This window comes from Mesoplodon mirus (genome assembly GCF_964341445.2).
Source record: "Mesoplodon mirus genome assembly, chromosome: 2".
Lineage (NCBI taxonomy): Eukaryota > Metazoa > Chordata > Mammalia > Artiodactyla > Ziphiidae > Mesoplodon > Mesoplodon mirus.
Window position 1 is genome coordinate 107,807,426 of NC_138977.1, and position 22,564 is coordinate 107,829,989.

Sequence of the window (22,564 nt, forward strand, 5' to 3'; positions counted from 1 at the left end):
GTCTAGCTCCATGTGAGTTTGAAGTTTTTGCTGAGATAGTTGGTGATGTTTGGAAAAGTTCGGACCTGACTGCTCTGGGGTTTCATTCAAAGCTTCCTACAGGCATAGTAATGGACCACTAGATGCTGCAGGGGTTTCCCCCTCACTGAGACACTCTTGGGGGGTTGGGGCAAGAAGACAAAAACAAGACAAACAAGCAAGCAAATTCGGGCCCAGGTAAAATTGGGATCCGGATGCCACTTCCCCTGAGAGCTCTCTGCTTACCCTTTCTGTGCTGCTTTCTGTTCCAAAGTGCATCTTCCTCTCCTATCTTCTGCAATTCCTGATTTCAGAAAAATGACTTATTAGCCATTTATACCTTTGTGAGAATCAACGTTATTTTCCTTAACACTTCCACTGTATTTTTGCACTTTAAGACCTATCTCCAACCAGGAAAGGACATTCCTTGTCCTTGTGAAGGAAATTTTAGACATCAGTAAGAATTTGGGGGAAATTCAGAAAGAAAGGGAAAAGGGATGTTTCCTGGTACTCTTGAGGTTAAAATATACGGGGAAAGTAGCCACTTTATCTCCTTCTTCTCTTTTTGTTTTTGCTACTTACCCTTTCGAGTCAGGCCCCAGCAAGGGTCCTCCTGCCCCGTGTCACTCGTGCCAATAGAAGGAGACCAAGTTCTGTTCAGAAGCAAAGGAAAGTTTTGTTCTTTGATCAAAGATGGAGAGGCGCGAGCAGGTGTTCTAGAGTCCACGCCCTCCCCACAGGCTGTGGGCGGGGCTGCTTTATAGGGGTCTCGTCAGCAGGGAGGGGGCGGAGTTCTTGCAGTGGGCCCAGGCGAGCTGCTCACGGCCCTGCAGCCTTAAGCGCGGGGCACAGCGGTCTCTGCGCACGGCCCACCGCCGCCGCCATCTTGAATTGAGTCACCGGCGCAGCGCTTCTCCACAAGCCTGGCCCCGGAGCTGAGGTGTCAGCACAGCGTTTTGTCCGCGCTGGGAACTCCGGTCTGAAGCGCCAGGGGCAAGGCTTCTGCAACGCAGCACCCTATAGGCAAGTGAAACTAGACAAGGCACAAAAGAGGTTAGACCTTCTCTTACCACCTAGATTCCATCTTATTCCCCACTCCGCACCCTTGCACCGCTCACGCCCTCACCCCGCTCTGGGCACCCCAGTGGGCTTTGCCAGTGACAGGTTAATATGCCCCACGCGCAGGCCTGAAGGAGTCTGTACCGTATGACTTCCTTAAAACACATGCACTACCCCTGCCGGTACAAGAGATGCTTGGGCCACAGATGAAACTAATGAAGCCAAATGAAACTAATTCAAAAGCAAGGCTAGGGCACACAGATTCTTTCTGAGGGGATTTGGCAAGGAGACGTGAAGCGACTGAGACATTTAGCCATGGGAACAGTGGAAAGACCATGTAGGTCAGGGTTGAAGCTGGAGGTTGGGGCATGAAAGCCACAGAGAAAGCTGAAGGTATGGGGAAGCAGAAACCCTGAGCCAAGAGAAGAGGCTGCAGTCCGTCGCTCTTTATCATCCGCTTGTTCTCTATTTGTGCATTTGCTTACTTGCTAAAATTTATTTGTAACCCCCAAGTCAGTACTTGCGGTGCTTTTGCAGTCATTTGCAGACATGAGCAAAATGGTGAAAAATCTGAGTCATCCAACGCCACATTCTCAGCTGAGATCGAACAAGGAGGTACTCTGCCTTCTTGTTTCAGCTCTCGTGCTATAAACAAGTGTCCTTTCCACGGTTTCTTTAGTACCACGTTTTTCACATTTTTATACTTTTTGTTGGTGACTTCACGGTTTAAAATGACTCCCAGGTGTAGTGTAGTCCTAGAGTGCTGTCTAGCGTTTCTAAGCTCAAGAAGGCTGTGACGGTCCTTCCAGAGAAAATACACGTATTAGATAAGCTTCCTTCAGGCTGTAGTGCTGTTGGTTGTGAGTTCAGTGTTAATGAATCAACAATAAGGTGCCTTAAAACAGAAATACAAATAAAGCTAAGTTATGGATTGATCGGTTGGCAAAAGTGTTGTGACCAGAGGCTTGCAGCAACCTAATCCTGTATTTCCTGTAGGAGTAATGGTTCGCTATTTGCTAATTCGATGTTTGTGTCAATTTTAGAGAACGTAACTGCTGTGAGCAATGAGAATCAAGTATGTTGAGGGGTAAAGAATGAAGCAAACACAGAGGAAAGCAGGTGAGGGATTGTGCTGCTCCAGAGAGACAGAGAAGCTACCTTCTCCCTGGTGGCTCCCAGTTTCAAGTTCAGTTCCATTGAGGACTGGCTGAAATTTATTCAGTGGCATCTCAATATCTTTACAACTTTTATATAAGCTTGGTTGAGTTTCCTCTCCTTGCAACCAACAAAGTTTTGGCTGAAACTCATACTCCATACATTACCTATACTGAGGAGGCAACTTTGGAAAGATGTAGTGGTCTCGCCCTTTGAGGGCTGGTCCACGGCCGCTATGAAGTCCGTGCTGCTGAGGTTGCACTGGTGTGTTCCTGAGACAGGTGCTGCATCAGAAAAAACCACCCCACCTCAGGGAGGTCTGTGTTCTAACTAAATGTTCAACGCCACTTGAAAAGAGAATTTAAGAACTTGAACTTTTTTTTTTTTTTTTGCGGTACGCGGGCCTCCCACTGCCGTGGCCCCTCCCGCTGCGGAGCACAGGCTCCGGACACGCAGGCCCAGGGGCCACGGCCCACGGGCGCAGCCACCCCGCGGCATGCGGGATCCTCCCGGACCGGGGCGCGAACCCGTGTCCCCTGCATCGGCAGGCGGACCCCCAACCACTGCGCCACCAGGGAAGTCCAAGAACTTGAACTTTTAAAGAAACCAAACTTTGGTGTCAGTGTGAATTATCAATGACAGATACTTTGCACTAACTTGCTTTGGTTTCTAAGTTGAAGGATGGCAGTTTTAGGATGGTCAAATTTTATTTTTTTTTATTTATTTATTTTATTTTGCTGGGAGACAAACACATTTTTGAAAACAAGTTCCAGTCTGAACACCCCTTGAGGAAGGGACTGTTTATTTGACAAAGCAGTGTGTGTCCCCACATGGGAAATTAAAGAGAGAGAGAAGCACCAGACCATGCAGAAAAAAAAAAGTTTTAAGATTCTCTAGGTGAAGGAACAGGCTCTTCTCTGCATACTTGGTTTGATGACTGTGGAAAGTACACATTCAGTGGTGTCTGAGTGCCAAGCAGGCCCCATCGTTCTTTCCTAGCCCTCTGTGGTCTGTGATGATTCCGCCCCACTAACCAGAATCTTTCACTCCCCAAATGCATGGTCTCCATTCCAATCAACTGTTTATCCCACTAACAGACCAAACTTTTACTCTGCCGTGCAATCCCTCATGTTTGTCTTATCTGCTTCTGAGCTCTCAGAATCTTCCTTTCAAAGCCAATCCAGTTACTCCTCCCCAAGAAACTATCACTGGTCCCGTGAACTTCCTTTTCTTTGCATTGCTTCTCCATCCCTGCTCTCTGAACCCATCTGGTACTTGAAGACAACCTTTTCTTACAGCCTACAGCATTTCCTAATGAGGCTGACTCTAACAATAATGAAAGTTTCAGTCAACTCAAGAATCATATCAGTACAAAGGGGTAATAATAATTCAAGGCCACCTACAATCCATAACTTTCCAAAAGCATGGTTGATTTGAAGTCAACCTTACTTCTTGGGGACCCTGAGCACATTAGACCTTGCTAATTTCCGTGGTTGTCCCAGCACATGGAATAAGTTAGTTTAGCTCATATGGGTAAAATTTTCATTCCCAAAGAGTTGTTTTGTTAGTGCCAACTTGAAAATAATGCTATACTGTCTTTGGGAAGGACTTTTCCCAAGTAATGTTAAGTCTCTTATTGCCAGCTCATTCAGTCTCATAAAAGCTTTCTGAGGTAGGGATCGCCCATCTTTTTTAAGGCAAAGAAACTGAGGCCTCACAGGAATAGTTTATACAGAGAGAGAGTTGGGGCTAAAAGCAGACCTTCTAGGTCTAGGTCTAGGTGTAGCAAGAGAAACCAGGGAAGCCTCACTCCCACAATAGGGCCACCATGAACAACAGTTGGGCAGATTGCATACTGCATAACTTCAGAGTTTATGAGGATGACGCCTTGTGGAGTTGACCTCTTTGGCCAGATGTGGTGGCCCTGCTTAGTCTAGGACCTAGCCTGAGGTGAAGTGAAAGCCGGTGCTGGGTACTAAGGAAGAGACTGAGAGTGCTTCATCTTAGTCCTCTTCTTGGACAGCCAATCCAGATGGCTTACACTCTCTTTTATTCTTATTGGGGTCATTGGAGGGGGAGAGTTTGTCAGGCCTATCTTCTCAGTCTCCTCTTAACAGCGTTCTCATTTCTACAGAAGCACTGAGCCAAAATTTCTTAAAGGGTCAGATTTGCAGATACATTTGATTACTATGAAGCCAGAGACAAAGAGGCCACATCCTTAAAAGATCTGGGGCCAAGATCTATGCATTATGGACTTAAATCCTGACACATTTGGCACAAGTTGAAAAATGAAAGAAAAAAATGCCCACTGTCTCAAGAGGCCTTAGGAACATACAAGGCAAAACGTTTTAGTTGTAGACAAGAAAATGCTGGAGAGTCAGCAAGGGATGAGCTGGTCAGGAAATATCCACTTCCTGTGGATACTCCCAAGTCCTCCCACTCTGGCCAACCCCATTGCAGATGATATAGCCAACAAAACACTGTACCAAAACGGCACTATCGGCTCAGTCAGCTCCAGTCAGCTGCACCATTGACCCTACTTGCCCATGCAGGACCTTCTAGGTTTCTTCCTGAGGCAGAGGATGGTCAAACAAACCAACAAGAAAGATTTGTATCAGAAATGTGGCATTCTGGAAGCAAGGGTAGGCATTTATAAGCTGCAGCTGAAGATAAACTTCCAGACTCTTTCAGGTACAAACAAGGAATTCAGGTTGACTTTACTTTGTAGAATGGCTTAAAAGAAATGGTTTTTATTTAATTATGGGAGTTTTTCAATACCATGGTATAAGAATTCTGTGATTTACCTGCGCTCAGATGAAAGCCTACTCTTGAAGTTTGCTGCATTAAATGGGAATTAGTATGCTAAGTCCATTAACCACTGTTTTCAAAGGAAATCAGACTTGTCTCTTAAATTAAAAATAAAAAAAAATTGCAGCGAGTCATGCTGAGATGCCTTGTCTTTAGTGAAAAGGGAAGTATGTTTTCTCTGACCAGCCCACACAAAATCAGATATTTAATATGATTACTGAGAAGACGGAAAAGGTTTTCAGGAAAGACTCCTGTTGCTCAGCTTCTAGCAGCCTGTAAAGGAGTAAGTAGGAAGTCGAAGGGACCAGCCAGCCCATTAAAATGAGGCCTAGAAATGGGATCTTTGATTCTGCACAGCAGTCCTGTGAAAGCAGAAGGTACAAATGATGGGTTAGGCTGGCAAGAGAGTCCAAACCAACCACCTAAGCAACCAACTTATTTTTAAGCAGATACTATTTACATGAGGGTACACAAATGCAGGGTCACTGTCCTCAGGAGGTAGTTGTATTTTGGACATTTGGCTAACCAGGAAAACAGGAAACACTACAGGCATTTAAAACAGGGAATTGGTTACAGGTGATGGAGGAGCTGAGACACCAGCAGAGGATAGTGCTAGCAGGAAGCCTCTACCAGCCCCCAGGCTGGAGGGAGTAAGGCGGCCTTTCCATAGGTCCATGGGCAAGGGTTAGGAGGCACAAGTGGAACCAAGGTGGGTCTGTCTTGGCGCTGGAGCTGTGGAGGAGATGCAGCTGTTGCCAGAGAATGAGTCTGAGGCAGGGAATGAGGGAGAGAAACACCCTAACTTCCCCTTGTTCCCCCTGCCAGTACCTCACCAGTGCCTACCATTGACTGCACCCAGGCAGAAGCCAACTAACATATGGGCCTGGGAAAGATAACCTGCAGGGGTCAGTCCCCCTGAGAAGCATAGAAGGGCAGGGGAAGGGCAAGGAATGGATTGGGGGGGGGGCAAACAAGCCTCAGCCTGGAGCATGCTTGGATCATTTTTTACCTTCAGCCACAATGACTTCACCTCGTCCTGGGCCAGACCATGACAAATCAGTTGCAAACACAAGTGCTGGCTGGAATGGGCTCTGGGGTCGACCACTACTGCATCCTCTCACCACCTACTTAACCCCATGTGGGGCTATCCCAAGACCCTTTTCAGGAGGCTCCTTAATTCTTAAGTAACTATGAGTAACTATAACACACATAGCCTGACATACATACTGTCTCTTCACAGAGGCCTTGGAACTGACTGTCCTCACTCCTGTTCCCTGTGGAGAATCCCAGGATCTAACCAGCCCCATGGTCAAGTGAGTAGAATTTTGTCTGGCTTTCATTTCATCTGTGGTCAGTTCTGACAAGATCAGCTTGATAAAGACTTTAAGCCCCAATGTGCATAAATTGATGCTTTCAATTTAGTGCCTCAGTGCCTAGGTAACAGCAGCCCTCCAATCTGGGTGTTTCTCTGAGTTGATGTCACATCCTATCTTGCTAAAATCAGCCTTATCAATATTATCAGTTCAGAGGTTTTGGTGTTCCTAACCAGCTGTATGACCTCAGACAAGTTACTTAGCCTGTTTAAATCTCTGTTTCCTCTTCTGTACAATAAGAACAAACACAGGCCTGTTGTGTGGCTTAAATGAGAGAACAGCTAGTAAAAGCATTTATCTCTGTGCCTGATACATAAGCAATGCTCAATAAATACTATATCCTGTATTGGTCAGGATTCTTCTAGTTTAAGTGATAGAAGCCCAATCTGGATCTAGGAGTTTATCCAAGGTCCTCACTCTGGGTTTTCTCTATATTCCTCTGATTGATTTCACCCTCAGGCAGACTGTCCCCCGTGAGATGGGAGGGTGGATGCTTAGACATCCTCCTTCCTGAGCAACCACAGGAAAAAGAGATTCCAAGAGTCTCCTGAAGTCCCTGGAATGGGGTTTCATTGGCCTGTTTGGATCACATGTCCAGCAGTGAGTTAGTCACTGGGGCCAAAGGGTGGATAGACAGCTCCAGTTGGCCAAGCCTAGGTCATGTGCCCATGTAGGCTGAGAGTAAGAGAAGTCAATTCTCCAAAAGGAAACGGCAGAGCTGTTTTCAGAAGGAGGAATGGATGTTAACAAGGCAAAAACAAACTATTTCCACTACAGCAGCTATTGTTCTATTATTATTACAATTTACTATTTATTATTTCCTACTAGCACTTCCACTATCCCCACTACTATACTGTACAGCTAGTACAAAAACTTGGAGGAATATTCAGTGAACAACTTGGTTAACAGCCAGGGAAAAGGGAAAATCATAGAAAGCTATTATGGGAGAAAAAGGATCCTGAATAGAAGGAAACAAAATGAAAGAGCTTTTAGCAGTAGATGAAAGGTGAAGTTAAAGCAAAGCCTGAAATGGTGAGTTCTAGGGGATCGTGTAAGCATCTTTCAAAAACAAAAGTGATCTACAAAACCAGAAATATAGATCAATGGAACAGGATAGAAAGCCCAGAGATAAACCCCCACACATATGGTCACCTTATTTTTGATAAAAGAGGCAAGAATATCCAATGGAGAAAAGACAGCCTCTTCAATAACTGGTGCTGGGAAAACTGGACAGCTACAGGTAAAAGAATGAAATGAGAACACTCCCTAACACCATACACAAAAATAAACTCAAAATGGATTAAAGACCTAAATGTAAGGCCAGACACTCTAAAACTCTTAGAGGAAAACATAGGCAGAACACTCTATGACATAAATCACAGCAAGATCCTTTTTGACCCACCTCCTAGAGAAACGGAAATAGAAACAAAAAATAAACAAATGGGACCTAATGAAACTTAAAAGCTTTTGCACATCAAAGGAAACCATAAACAAGTCCAAAAGACAGCCCTCAGAATGGGAGAAAATATTTGCAAATGAAGCAACTGACAAAGGATTAATCTCCAAAATTTACAAGCAGCTCATGCAGCTGAATATCAAAAAAACAAACAACCCAATCCAAAAATGGGCAGAAGACCTAAATAGACATTTCTCCAAAGAAGATACACAGACTGCCAACAAACACATGAAAGGATGCTCAACATCACTAATCATTAGAGAAATGCAAACTACCATGAGGTATAACCTCATACCAGTCAGAATGGCCATCATCAAAAAACCTACAAACAATAAATGCTGGAGAGGGTGTGGAGAAAAGGGAACCCTCTTGCACTGTTGGTGGGAATGTAAATTGATAGAGCCACCATGGAGAACAGTATGGAGGTTCCTTAAAAAACTAAAAATAGAACTACCATACGACCCAGCAATCCCACTACTGGGCATATACCCTAAGAAAACCATAATTCAAAAAGAGTCACGTACCACAGTGTTCATTGCAGCTCTATTTACAATAGCCAGGACATGGAAGCAACCTAAGTGTCCATCAAGAGATGAATGGATAAAGAAGATGTGGCACATATATACAATGGAATATTACTCAGCCATAAAAAGAAATGAAATTGAGTTATTTGTAGTGAGGTGGATGGACCTAGAGTCTGTCATACAGAGTGAAGTAAGTCAGAAAGAGAAAAACAAATACTGTGTGCTAACACATATATATGGAATCTAAAAAAAAAAAAAAAAGGTTCTGAAGAACCTAGGGGCAGGACAGGAATAAAGACACAGACATAGAGAATGGACTTGAGGACACGGGGAGTGGGAAGGGGAAGCTGGGACGAAGTGACAGAGTGGCATGGACATATATACACTACCAAATGTAAAATAGATAGCTAGTGGGAAGCACCCACATGGCACAGGGAGATCAGCTCGGTGCTTTGTGACCACCTAGAGGGGTGGGATAGGGAGGGTGGGAGGGAGACGCAAGAGGGAGGAGATAATGGGGATATATGTGTATGTATAGCTGATTCACTTTGTTATACAGCAGAAACTAACACACCATTGTAAAGCAATTATACTCCAATAAAGATGTTTAACAAATAAATTAATTAAAATTTTTTAAAAAAGTGATCTAAATAGCAATGTGTAATACATTTTGTAGTTGCCAAACTGAAACTACCTCACTGTGGTTGTTTTAATAATGCTTTAATGGCTATACAAAGCATGTTGTATGCTCTCAGCACCATATGTCTGTAGTTGCAGAACTGACACAGGTATCTATGAAGCAGGCCAACAACATTCCCTCTACAGGAGTGCCATGTCCACAACACCTTATTGCAGATACAAAGATACATTTTTCACATAGGAGCCTTGTGACATGGGAACATTTTAATTTTTCTTTCCTACTGTCTTAAGTGAAATCGGTATGAGATATGTATAAAGAATTTCTGGCAGAAAGTTCAGGGGCTATAACTTAAAGTGAAACATTGTTTGACTATTTGGCAGTGCTATAGTATCCTTGAACAACCGGTTTACTCCAGGATTAGTGATGTATACCAGTATATAAATATTACAGAGAATGAGACCCTGAAAGTGGCAACCCTGCACTTGAACTTGAACCTATGTTTTACATACCAACGTATGCTCTGTCAACAGAATGATCTCTATTAAGTTGTGCTCCACAGAGCATTGGAAAGACTTTGCACATTGCCCCTCTTTGTAAACTAAAACTATGTTCTCAGAAATTTATTTTCCTGTTGAACATTAATGTTAAAATTAATATGCTATAGGATTTGCTTAGAGCTAAGCCTGTCCATGCAGAACAGTAGAACAACTTCAGGAGAAGCTGGTTATTTGGGCCATCTGGATGTTTCACCTGAAGAGCAGCCAGATCAAGTTGGCCGAGGTCCATCTGAGTAAAACAAGTCAGCTGACTGGGCCAAGCAAATCCTTCAGTTCAGTGTATGTAGAATATATGTTTTCTGTTTGTTTTGGTTTTTAAAGAGACTATGCAATGGTTAGACCACATGGTTTTGTGTAACAATTTTCGAATGAGAAGAAAACCACATATCTAAGGTGAACACTTTAGATAGCCTTGTTGAGTATTTTCTTAACTATACAGTAATGTTCTGGGGAAGCTAGTCAAGTAGCATTCTGAAGTCTGATAGGCTCACCAAACAGAAAAGAATAATATGACTTTATAGTTCTAGACGTAATTACACTTTCCAAGCCACTTGTAGTAATTCTCTCAGCCACCCCACTGGCAGGTAGGGCTGACGCCTAATTTAGTGCCCATCCCACTCCTTTCCATAATAACACAAACAGAATGGAAACATTCTTCACCCATGTTGAGAAAAGCCAGTCATTTGGTTTTCTAAGGCTTTTTTTTTTTCCTTTCATATTTTGAAGGGTGGTGTAGACCAGATTAAAAAACATGGCTCAGGGAAGCAAGAAATCATTTCCCCAAGCGTTTATTAAGTGAATCACAAATTCATTCAGCCTGACTGCTTACCCAGAGAAATTAAGGGAAAATGGTAACAAGTTGTGAGCCTCTAAGTATCTTCAACTTTAGGATCTCCCTGGGAAGGGTCACAAATGTAATCCTTTTCAGCTGTCCCTGCCTTGCTTCCACTGTCAATGGAAATATCTAGGCAGGATGAATACACTTTCTGACTAGACTCTGGACTGACCTAGACAGCTTTTTGGAAATTCAGGATATACTTTTCCTAAAGCCTCTTAATTTCTCCCATCCCTCCCTGATTGAAAACATCATTTATCCCAATACAGCATGCGGAAAGGGAGGGGAGGGAGAAACAGACAGTTATCTGAATTCAGGATAAAAATTACTTTGTGAGTTTATTATTCTCATCCATAACAGATGACAATTTTCCTGTCATTTAGCTGATTCTAGAGCAGAATCACCAAGAGATATTAAGTACTATTTTTCATACTATTTATCTTGAGGGCCCCAATGAGACATGTACACCTACATTTAATAACCCGTGATCCATAACTTGCGTATTCCCTGGAAATGCTTGGATATTTTGTCAAGTGCAGCTAGCCATTATTTCACTGGCCATATGTTAATTACCCTGCTTCACTTATATTGTGGTGGGTTCCAAAGACTTAGTCTTCCTCCAGTGTCTGAGAGCTGTCTGGAAATCTTAGTTCTAAAGAAATTTGTGAATTTGTAGTTTCTGAAGTAACTCTTCCTCATTTGTTGGGTGACAGCTACTTTCATGCCATGACTCTCCCATCAGCTCTAAAATAGGCTCAGCCCTCTCTGACTTGGAACTCTCTTTGAAACTCTAAGATGATGTGTCATTTCAAGGGTAAAAAAGCAAAAATGTTATAAATATGAGTGGATGCTAGAGTCCCAAAGACTTTCAACAAGCTACAGCTTCCTAGTTGCTGACATCAGCAATGTGGTTCTTATTATACAGCTGGGTTTCAGACTGTGATCCTTTTCAAGTATCGTCTCTATTCTATGTAAAGAACGTGGATTTAACGCAGTTTCTGTTGAGTTAATGGATAAGATTTGAAATGAATCTTTCTCTCAGCCATTCCTACAAGTTAGTGAAATGTCTCTGGTCCACTAACCCATTTCCAGGGACTAAGTCTAAGAATCTGACTCTGTAATTCATTGGAACTGAAATTGTCTTTCAGTGGTTAATACACCCAGTTAGCTCCAAATCTCTTAGATAAATTAGAACTTTCTAAGGCAGTAGCAAAAGGAAATCACAAGCATCATTAACGACAAAAAATCAGAGTACTCAGGTACAAACTAACCAATCTATGTAGCAACGACCTGCTCTTGGTCTGAACTTTTTAGTGAATGGATCACTACTTGGATGGGGAAGGATACAACCTAAATAGTTCATCTACTAATAAAGTCCCCTTAAAAATCACCTCTGTTCAGCAAATACTAATACAGCTGAGTCAAGCTCTTGGTTAAGTTCTTTATAGGCACCATCTCCGATAACCTTCACAATAGTCCTGATAGGTTGATACTCTTACTGGCCCATTTACAGATGATGAGATGAAGGCACAGAGAAGTTAGGTAACTTGCCCACCATCACACAGAAAGTAAGTGTCAGAGCTGGACATGAAAAGAGTCCTGATTGACTTTAAATCCTCTTAGCCATTCTGTTACACTGCCTTGATGATTGGGCAAACACCCTGTCTCAGTGGTTTAAAACTGAAAAAGAGGGACTTCCCTGGTGGCGCAGTGGTTAAGAATCTGCCTGCCAATGCATGGGATACGGGTTCGAGCCCTGGTCTGGGAAGATCCCTGTTGCGGAGCAACTAAGCCCGTGCGCCACAGCTACTGAGCCTGTGCTCTAGAGCCCGTGAGCCACAACTACTGAGCCCGCATGCCACAACTACTGAAGCCCACACACTGCAATGAAGAGTAGCCCCTGCTCACTGCAACTAGAGAAAGCCCGCATGCAGCAACGGAGACCCAATGCAGGCAAAAATAAAAATAAATAAATAATTTTTTTAAAAAAACTGAAAAAAAAAGTAGCAGTTACTACTGAATATTTCACTCAGTGTGTCATCTGTGGCTGCCCTTTTCCTCCCTCTGGCCTTCTAATTGCTAGTCTTCAAATGGTACTTAAATTTTTCATTTCGCAAATCTTCCTTTTGTATTTTACCTCTTTTTCTTTGATTTGAATGATACATATTTCATATCAGCAATAAAATATCCAGGAGAGATCTCTTCATGGCAGAGTTGGAGGAGCCTTTGCATTTTGGTTTGCTTGTGAACTTGACACACACTGCAAATCCTAATGGGGCCTCCTGCCATGTAGAAATCTCTGGTTTGCCAACCGCAAGATTTCTAGGCCCTCCACAAGCATATTTCTTATCTCTTCTTCATGTGAGCAAGTTAAGGCTTCAAAGCAGAATCCAGTTTTGTGATTTTTATGCCCTTAGGATGACGGTGAACAATTTTTGCTCTTTGAAAAATATGTAAAATAAGCTAGTATTTCTAAAAAAGAGGTTCATATATATATATATATATATATATATATATATATATATATATATATATATATGAATTGGCACTGATATGCTTAAGCATTGAGTGTCCGGAAGGTTAAATAAGAAGTTAAAAGCAGCAGTTACTTCTGGCGGTGGTGGTGATGGAGAATGGGAGCTGAGCAGATGGGGGTTGAGGTGGGAAGGAGGACTCTCACTCATCACCTTTTCTTCCTTTCTGGTGTTTGAAATATGAGAACTTACTGACTACTCAAAAATAATGTTGAAGAAAACAAATGCTCTTAACTTTTACCTCGAAGGTAATCAGATGCTGCAGTATCATCACAAGATCATTCAGTCAGGAGTTGGGTTAGTCTAGAGACAAATTTTCACAGGCAGTGAATGGCAGTTAAAAGCCTAAAAAGAGATGGTTCCCCTTACTGTATATACAGCCTGTGTCACACCACTAAGGGTGTAGGAAGCTGAGGTAAGAAGAGGGCAAAATTTCCCAAATCGTGTCACATATTATCAAACAACAAAACAAAAGGGGAGACTACTGCAGGACTTCTCAGCGTTCAGTATGCCGTGTGCCTTCAGACCTCCCAAGAATGGGTGGGCAGTGTTTCCTAAAGTTAGTTAACAGTGGAATCCCGCTCCAGCTTCTGCAAGGAGTGTCTCACAGAATTAGTGCTCCATGGAGCACATTTTGGAAAAGGCTGGATTGTCAAGGACCCTTCCAAATAAGAGGTACCATCTAAGTGGTATATGGAACTTTGAGCTCTACAGAGAAGTATTAAGTGATCACCACCACATTCACCAATGCAGCATGTCTTACACCAAGATCTACCTTGAGTAAAAAGTATATATACAATTCAAGAAATATTGAGTGACTATTTGTGCAAGGCACTTGGGGGCTCTGGGCTTACAGAAGGCAGTAACTAAGGTGACTAAGTGGGATAAAACTGCCTCCTGCAGGAGAGAGGGGAGCTAAGCCATCACAAAGAGCTGGTTCTAATTCCATAGATGACATGGCCTCCTTTACTCTAATTTCTAAAGTATTTGTTTTGAGCTGTATGGCCCAGCCCCATTTCACTTATAAATCAAACTGAGCATTAGGTCAGACATTTGAAAAAAGCAGAGCTCAGCACCCTTCAAAGCAGGGCAATGTTAGCAAACAACAGGAACACAATCCGTGGCATGGTTTGCATAAAGCATTTTCATCTGTGTAAATGGGTAACTTAACTCCCATTTATGGCTGAAAACCAGAGGGACCAAGCCGTTACTCCTAATGTGCACTGTGACTAGTATTGGGGTAGGTTACCATGTGCACCATGGATTACATTTGAGTCTACAGTGAGGCTGCACCCAGGGTCCACTTTACCAGCCAGAAGAGCTTGGGAGAAGTCAAAGAAATGCTCTGAATGCTTTTAAAATCGACATATGCATTGCACATAACAATAAACAAAGACCACTTTGAGATTTAATAAAGCATTTTTACATATGTCATTGCCTCTCACAAAGTCCTCTTTACAGTCTTGAGAACGAAGGAGGGTATCACATCTCCATTTTATGGAAAACAAAATAAAAACTCAGAGAGACTTACTAACCTGCCGTTGCTCACACAGCCAGCAAGCAATAATGCTAGGAATCAAATCTGCCTATTCTGTATAAAAGAGATAACTAATAAGGATCTACTGTATAGCACAGGGAACTCTTCTCAATGCTCTGTAATGATCTATATGGGAAAAGAATCTAAAAAAGAGTGGATATATGTATATGTGTAACTGACTCACTTTGCTGTACAGCAGAAACTAACACAACATTGTAAATCAACTCTACTCCAATGAAAACTTTTTTTAAAATCGACCTATTCTGGTGCAGAATCCCACATACATTTCAGTACACCTCAGTCACGTGGAGAGAACTGCTGCTCCACTGGGGGCTTATTCTAAAATCTCACTAGTCGGTATGAGATAATATTACAGATTCAAAAGGATCTTCTTCCTCGCTTTATCACACACACCTTGATTCCCTTCCTGGGAGATGAATCTATTGTAGCATCAGAAGGACCTTGTTTCAAGGCCCTTGCAAACAGCTACTAAAAGATAGGTGAATGAGGGCAAGATAGTTGTCAAGAGTCTCTGGGTAGGATTCTTGCCTTGGATGAGATGACGGCCTGAATTTCTTCAAGACAGTGGTTCTCAAACATTGATGTGGGTAATAACCATCTGAGCATATGCCAGAAATGCAGAGTGCCTGGCTCCATCATCAGATTCAATCACTAGATCTTGGGTAGAGCCTGAGTATCTGCATTTTTAACAGGTCTCTTAGGTGGTTCTGTTCCACAGTTTAAGAGCCCCACACTTCAATCCTAAGAGCCTGTAATGTTATCAGAGTAAGTAGTGTTTAAATAATTATTCGTTCTGCTCATCAGTAACTCTTTGGGTTTGTTTAATTGCACAAGAATAGAAGAATCAGTGAGTGATTTAACCCAACCAATATTCAGTTCAGCAAACATCTCTTTACTTCACACAAGGCTATGGGTATATAAAATATGACCTCTGCCCTCCACAAACTCATCTTTTTAGAGGAGATGAATGTGTACACAAATCACAAAATCCAATGCTTTTAAAAAACAGAATTATTGAGGTACTCCTGAAGCACAGAAGAGCAAGAATTCATCCTGCCTCGAAGCCTTGGAATGCTTCCATTTAAGGCACCATTTAAACTGAGGCACCATTTAAACTGAGCCCAGAGAAGTGGAGAAAGGGCATTTTAGCAAGAGGGCACATTGTGAGCGAAGATAAGGAAATGGGAAAACATAGGTGCGTTCTAGGAGCCCAGGGAAGATCGTGTATGAGTACTAGAATACGTAGGAGTAGGTAGGACAAATAGTTTTCATTTTCATGGCCTTTTGCAACATTTTGCTTAATCATTTCAACTACTAGGAGAATAAGAGAATCAATCCTATTTTAAAGATGAAAATACTAAATGACTTGTTAAAGAAAAAAAAAGCCCACAGGACCTACAACAAGATATTAATTTTTGGTGGGGGGGATGATAATGGGATCATAGAATGTTGTTGCCACTACTGTTGCCGCTATTACAGGGAGTATTAGTGGCTGATAAAACCACATACTGTACGAAAAGAAGCATATGGAAACATACTACACCAAAGTGCAAAATTCTGTGTAAATTCATGGCCTTCTTTAAAAATGCACATGTATTCTCCAGTTCTGTTAGTCAGTACTCCCACCAGCTGTTCTCATGGTGCATTGCTAACGCTCAGATTTGGGGCTCTCTTACTTTTCTCCGCTAAAGGACACCAAGATCCTTTGGGAAATAGCTGATTCCAGGTCTTGGAGTCAAGGGAAAGTCAGGATGGGTCTGGGACAGTCTGTGCTTCCAGACAGCATGCATACTTTTATAAAAATCCAGAGGCAATGTTCAAAGGACAAAAGAACCACCTAAAGGGGCTTCCCTTAGCCAAGCTGAACACCACAAAATAGATAAAATAAATAAGTGTTTGATCAAAATAGGTTGCAACTGTCTAGGAAAAATTACTCTTCCTAATGATTCATAAAAAGGAAAGTTGATATAAAGTGGTATGAAAACATAATTGTAATACAAAGAGAATTAATATAATAAGCCGTATTTCATTTCCTATTGACTTTGTAAATTAAGGGAGTATAATTATAAATGAACATTTTGTTTCTTCTCTGAAAAAAATCATTCTATACTTTATAGTTAAGTACCCTTTATTTTCTGTATTAGCAGGAAAGAATAAACAATGGGAACTGAGGGTAATTCCAAGGAAAGCAGGTGCTGTAAACAGAATAAGACCAATCAGAACTAGCAAAACAGGGTCCCACGGTTCATCAGCACCGGTGGTCACACAAAATAACCAAGTGGAAAAGGCATGTCACAGTGTGTTACAAAAGGATAAATTACCTTTCTGTCCTAGAAAAGAGTGTTGACCACAGACTCAACCCCTCCACTCCATGGAGATGAATTGTCTGGACCAGTGCTTCCCAAATGTTTCATTTCATGGCACATGTAGAAAGTGATAACATTTACCTAATGACACATTAACTCATAGCACACTAAAAGCTGTGTTTGGTGTCCCTTTCTTGCCCTCCCCTCCCCTCCCCCTGGGGCTCCTGAACACGCAGGCTCCCAGTGGCTTGAGCAACAGGCGGTCTCTGTCTCAGTACCTCTGGGATTCATGTGTAACAATAGGGAATGGCACAGTGTACTGGTTGCAAAGTTCTGCTCTAGATGGCTCTCATAAGTATAATAAAATACCACTTAGGCTTATATTAAATAAAATACCAATAGGGTTTATATTAGTTTTCAGTAATTCTAATAGGCCAAAGACAATGTGTCAGGTACTACGAGCCATGCCCAATTAAAGAATAAATCATTTTCAGAAAGGCACTAGGTTTGAAAATCTTAAATCTGGATGAAAGACAGAAAATTAAAACTCCAATGATGTAACAAGTAAAATGTGGTTATAAAAAGGAACTTGGTTGAATAACCAGAGAATGAAAGCTACCTTAGATACTGCAACAGGTCAAATGTCAATTCTTTGATTACCCAGTACCATAATCAGGACTGGTTCTGAGGCTGGTCCTTATCCTTTGGTAAGATGAGATATAAAAATACTAAAATTGGGCTTTCCTGGTGATGCAGTGGTTGAGAGTCTGCCTGCCGATGCAGGGGACACGGGTTTGTGCCCCGGTCCGGGAAGATCCCACATGCTGCGGAGCGGCTGGGCCCGTGAGCCGTGGCCGCTGAGCCTGCGCATCCGGAGCCTGTGTTCCGCAGCGGGAGAGGCCACAACAGTGAGAGGCCCGCATACCGCAAAAAAAAAAACCAAAAAACTAAAATTACTGAAACTTTAGGAAGACAAACCTGGGAAGAAATGCAAATAACATAATGTTATTTAAGTCTAAGGTATTAACATTTGGGAAACTAGTTTTTGTTTCAGGTTACAGATCAGCTTTTTACCTTATTGATAGTATAAGTGTCTTCTTCTTAAGTGTTTAAATGCTAAAGATAATTTATTATGGTAGAATTGTGGTTTTAACCAAACGTTTAGAAGTATTTGCGTTAGCAATCACCTGGGAACTTTCTAGAGAGATGCCTGTGACTGGAAAGGTGAAGTGGATTTAGTCATGGAAGGCCTTGACAATCCTGATTATCTGACCTAGGCAGTGGGATATGGTGGAAAGCATAGTGGGAAATAGATGTGGTTTATTGTCTTAGGTCTGCTAGTTACTCATGTGTGTCTGGGGACAACCTCTTAACTTCCTTATGCCTCAGTTTCTTCACCTGTTCAATGCAGAGGTTAGAATTGCATTTGCTTTTTATTTATGTTTATTTTTATTTATTTGACGTATGATTGACCTACAACACTATGTTTGTTTTAGGTGCACAGCATGAACACTGTGTTTGTTTTAGGTGCACAACATGGTGATTTGATATTTCTATACATTACCAGTCACCACAATGAGTCTAGTTATCATCTGTCACCATACAAATTTATTACAGTATTATTGACTACATTCCCTATACTGTACATTTCGTCCCCATGACTCATTTATTGTGTAACTGGAAGTTTGTACCTATTAATCCCCTTCACCTATTTTGCCCACCCCTCTCAACCCGCTCCCCTCTGGCAACCACCTGTTTGTTCTCTATATCTATGAGTCTGTTTCTGTTTTGTTTTGTTTTTTAGATTCCACATATAAGTGAAATCATACGACATTTGTATTTCTTTGTGTGACTTATTTCACTTAGCATAATACCCTCTAGGTCCATCCATGTTGTCACAAGTGGCAAGATTTCATTCTTTTTTATGGCTGAGTAATATTCCATTGTGTGTTGTGTGTGTGTGTGTGTGTGAATATATATCTATATATATATATATATCCATATATATGTATCTATATATCACATCTTCTTTATCCATTCATCTATTGATGGATACTTAGGTTGCTTCCATATCCTGGCTATTATAAATAATGCTTCAATGAACATAAAGGTGCATAGATCTTTTTGAATTAGTGTTTTTGTTTTCTTTGGAAAAATATCCAGAAATGGAAGTGCTGGATTGTATGGTAGTTCTATTTTTAGTTTTTTGAGGAACCTCCATACCATTCTCCATAGTGGCTGTATCAATTTACATTCCCACCAACAGTGCAGAGGGTTCCCTTCTCTCCACACCCTCACCAACACTTGTAATTTGTTGTTTTTTTGATAATAGCCGTAGGATTGCATTTTCTAAGGTCTCTTCCATTTCTCAATTCTGTGAAATATTATGAATGATGCTGATTTACTTCTGGAATAGAGGGAGCCTTGCTAATCTTTTGGGCCCATCTCCTCAGGAATCTGCCTCAGCACAAGTACCCTCGAGATGGTCCGAGAAGGTCCCATAGTCTTCTGTCCTGTTCAATTTTTTAGACACTACTTGAAATCTTTGGTATTGTCTTGGTATTCCTCCCATTCTCTTGGCTCTTATCAGTTACCCTTTTGCCATCATTTTATTGGGCTTTTGTAAGGCAGGGAAAATGTTTGGGTCAGGCAGCCATCTTAAACTGGTACCTCATCATTTGATTTTTGAGTAGCATTGCCTTACCAAGGTCTAAGGTCCTGCTTCCTCTTCTTGTCAGAGACACTCCCATACAGTAAAGTAGCAGTCAGAATAAATGGATAAATCTAAGTTTTATTTATTTGAATTTAGACAGTTGGGTTCTTTAAAATACAAAGATGTCAGTGATGCTGGTCCAGGGACCGCACTTTGAGAGCAGCAGGTCTATATGAAATACAACATTCAGGTAATGAAAGCAGATTAATAATTTATTTATTCATTTAATAAGTACTGTTGAATACTTACTTGAATACTTATACAGTCGAGCATGGTTATAGGTGCAAGGACATGGTAATGGGTGGAAAAAAATGTGGTTTCTGCCCTCGATGACCCTTTCTGATGGAATTTTCCAGTTTTTAACTAGAGGTTTTGATTAGACGTCTCCTCAGCACAGAAAGTCTGTTCACAGCACTGTAGCCTGTCACGTTCATTTCCCCTCCTTGTGCCTCATCATGGTTCTTTTCTTAATTTTATTTATTTATTTTTCCTTCTGGTTTTAATGAGATATAATTGACATACAACACTGTATAAGTTAAAGGTGTATAGCATAATGACTTGGCATACATGTATATTGCAAAATGATTACCACAGTAAGTTTCGTTAACATCTGTCACCTTAATCAAAGTTGTCTTATGTGGAAAGCCCCTTCTCTCCAGTGGATCGAAGTCTGGCATATACCTTGGCCCAATGTCTTTCTCTTCCCCACCCCAGCCCTTGATTACCATTTTCCCCCGTCATTTCTACCATGACAGTTACGAGTTCCTAACATCATTTACCCCTTTATTTTACACTGTTCTATATTTCTATCTGCTTCATTTGTGCCGTCACTATTTGGAGCACCTACAAGGCTATAGGCTGTGTGTTACGTTTCTTTGCAACTCCATCCCTCAGTTCCTCAAACAGAGTTAGAAACACTCTATGAGCTAAACATGAACTTGTTAATAGATTCACTTGGAATCCCAAACTCCCTTTTGGAGGCGGCGGAGCAGAATTAAAATTGCCACCACCAACAACAACCAGTCAGACCACATGGTCAGACAGTGTTTGTGGTGGCTGGGGTGGAGTAAAGCAGTTGGAGACCAGGAAAAAAATGTGTTTGCTTTAGGATTTTACTGACTGAGAAAGAGCCAAGAGTGCTTAATTTCTCCTTTCAGGACAAAATTCATCTTCTAAATGGGGTTTATGTTTAAAAAATGTAATGTGGTCAGGATGAGCTGGTGAATAAGTTATGGAATCAAATGGCCATCAGTGTTTTCTTGACTAGTATATCTTGAGTTTGCTGAAAATTAGTTCTGATCCAGTTATAATTGAATAGATAGGTCTGAGACCACATTTTGATTACAATTGAATTAACTGCCACAATCTTGTCCAAATGTATTAAGACAACCCTTTTAATACTGAAATAGATTATTACATAGAAATAAAAGAAAAGCACTTTAAAGTTGGAAGAATCTTTGAGATCCTTCAAGACTAACAGTATCAAATAGTGGTTATGTGTGTAGGCTCTGGACCTTGTCTAATCCACTTTGAATCTTTACTCTGCCACCTACTGTCTGTGTGATCTTGGGAAATTTTCTTCATCTCTTTGAGCCTCAGTTTCCTTATCTGTACAGGATAAGAGATTAAAAAGTATTACCTATTAAAAGAATTAGTGGGAGAAATAAATGGTGGTCTAATAATGTATATGAAGCTCCTAGTATAATGTCTAGCAGATAGTAATAGCTCAATAAATGGCAGTTGGTATGTAGTCCAACCGTGTCATTTTACAGATGAAGAAACTGAGGCTCAGAGTAATTGCAGTAATTTAGGGACAGAGCTAAGACAAGAACTTAGAATTTCTGAATTCCAATCCAACACTCTATTCAGGGTGAGTTACTATACATTACTCACTTTATAATTTGGATCTTTCTAGTATATAATTTGTGAAAACTTGGATAGTGAACTGGGCTGAAATATATTTTTTTCCAACTTTCTATGAAAATTGGGTTTCAAGTTGAATATATATAACCTACTTATGAAAAGGACTATTTTCAAGCTCTTCAATAGTATCAATTTAAAAAATCAACCATAAGCATTATTCATAAACTCATTATAAGACATTATTAACTGTTTAATTGAAAAGTCCCATTCTTGGCAACACTAATTTGAGTATTGACTAAATCAGTTTGAATTGTGGTATACACTTATGTATACTTAGTAAAAACTGAGGCCATCTAGTCACACAGCCCTACAATACAGGGAATCACCACCCCAAGATGTCCTTAATAGGAACAGTTGTCTCCTGCTGAATAATTTCAGTAAGACCAAAGCCATTACACCCAACACATCTAGTTCTGTGCTTTAACTTTTGTGATGGTCAAAATGTCCTTCAGGCTCTCAGACAATCTTAAATCCATCATGAACATGGTACTCAAGTTACTCCAGAAGTAGCAGCCATCATTTGATGGCTCCTTAGTCAGCCATCAGTGATTCCTCCTCCTTTGCAGCAGTAGAGCATTGGAAGGTTATGGCTTGTTTATTTTGCAATATAAGCACAGTTAGTTCCAGGTAGTTCACCTAGTCCAGATGCGATCCAGTTGCCATGGACCTAATAGGTGTTCATTACATGATAGTTGAATTGAAAATGTCAAAGATGTGTAGTAATTCACTCATGTTAGGTGTGTTGATAAAAGTGATTAAACTTTCATTTTAGGGTATGATTCTGCAGAGAATATGCCCAAGAGGAAGCCTTGATCTAATAAAAGAGAAATAGAGAGCTGAATGAACTTTTTTCCATGATAGTGTGATTCCAGATAAAAGACATGCTAGTCAAGGTGATTTGAGTTGCAAGAGATAGCAACCTACTGGAGAAGAAAGGGGAAATGTATTGGCTCATAAATCCACAGGAAGATGGGATGGGACTTGCTGGAGGAATACTGCCTTCCTCTCCCCATTCATTGTCAGACCAGCTTTTCCATAAGGCAGGAGTCCCGTCTGCCACCAGCCATGGGTTCATATCCTTTACAGCCTTGGGAAGGGAGAAAAG

General features: G+C 41.2%; 1 long non-coding RNA gene across 1 annotated transcript in view; it reads left to right on the forward strand.

Annotated features, from left to right (window-relative positions):
- The window catches only part of LOC309814521, a 253,767-nt gene that overhangs the window by 213,052 nt on the left and 18,151 nt on the right, over nucleotides 1-22,564 (forward strand). The window contains exon 6 of the long non-coding RNA XR_014295715.1: nucleotides 6,281-6,353. This is a non-coding gene — a long non-coding RNA (uncharacterized lncRNA). The remainder of the gene's footprint in view (nucleotides 1-6,280; nucleotides 6,354-22,564) is intronic.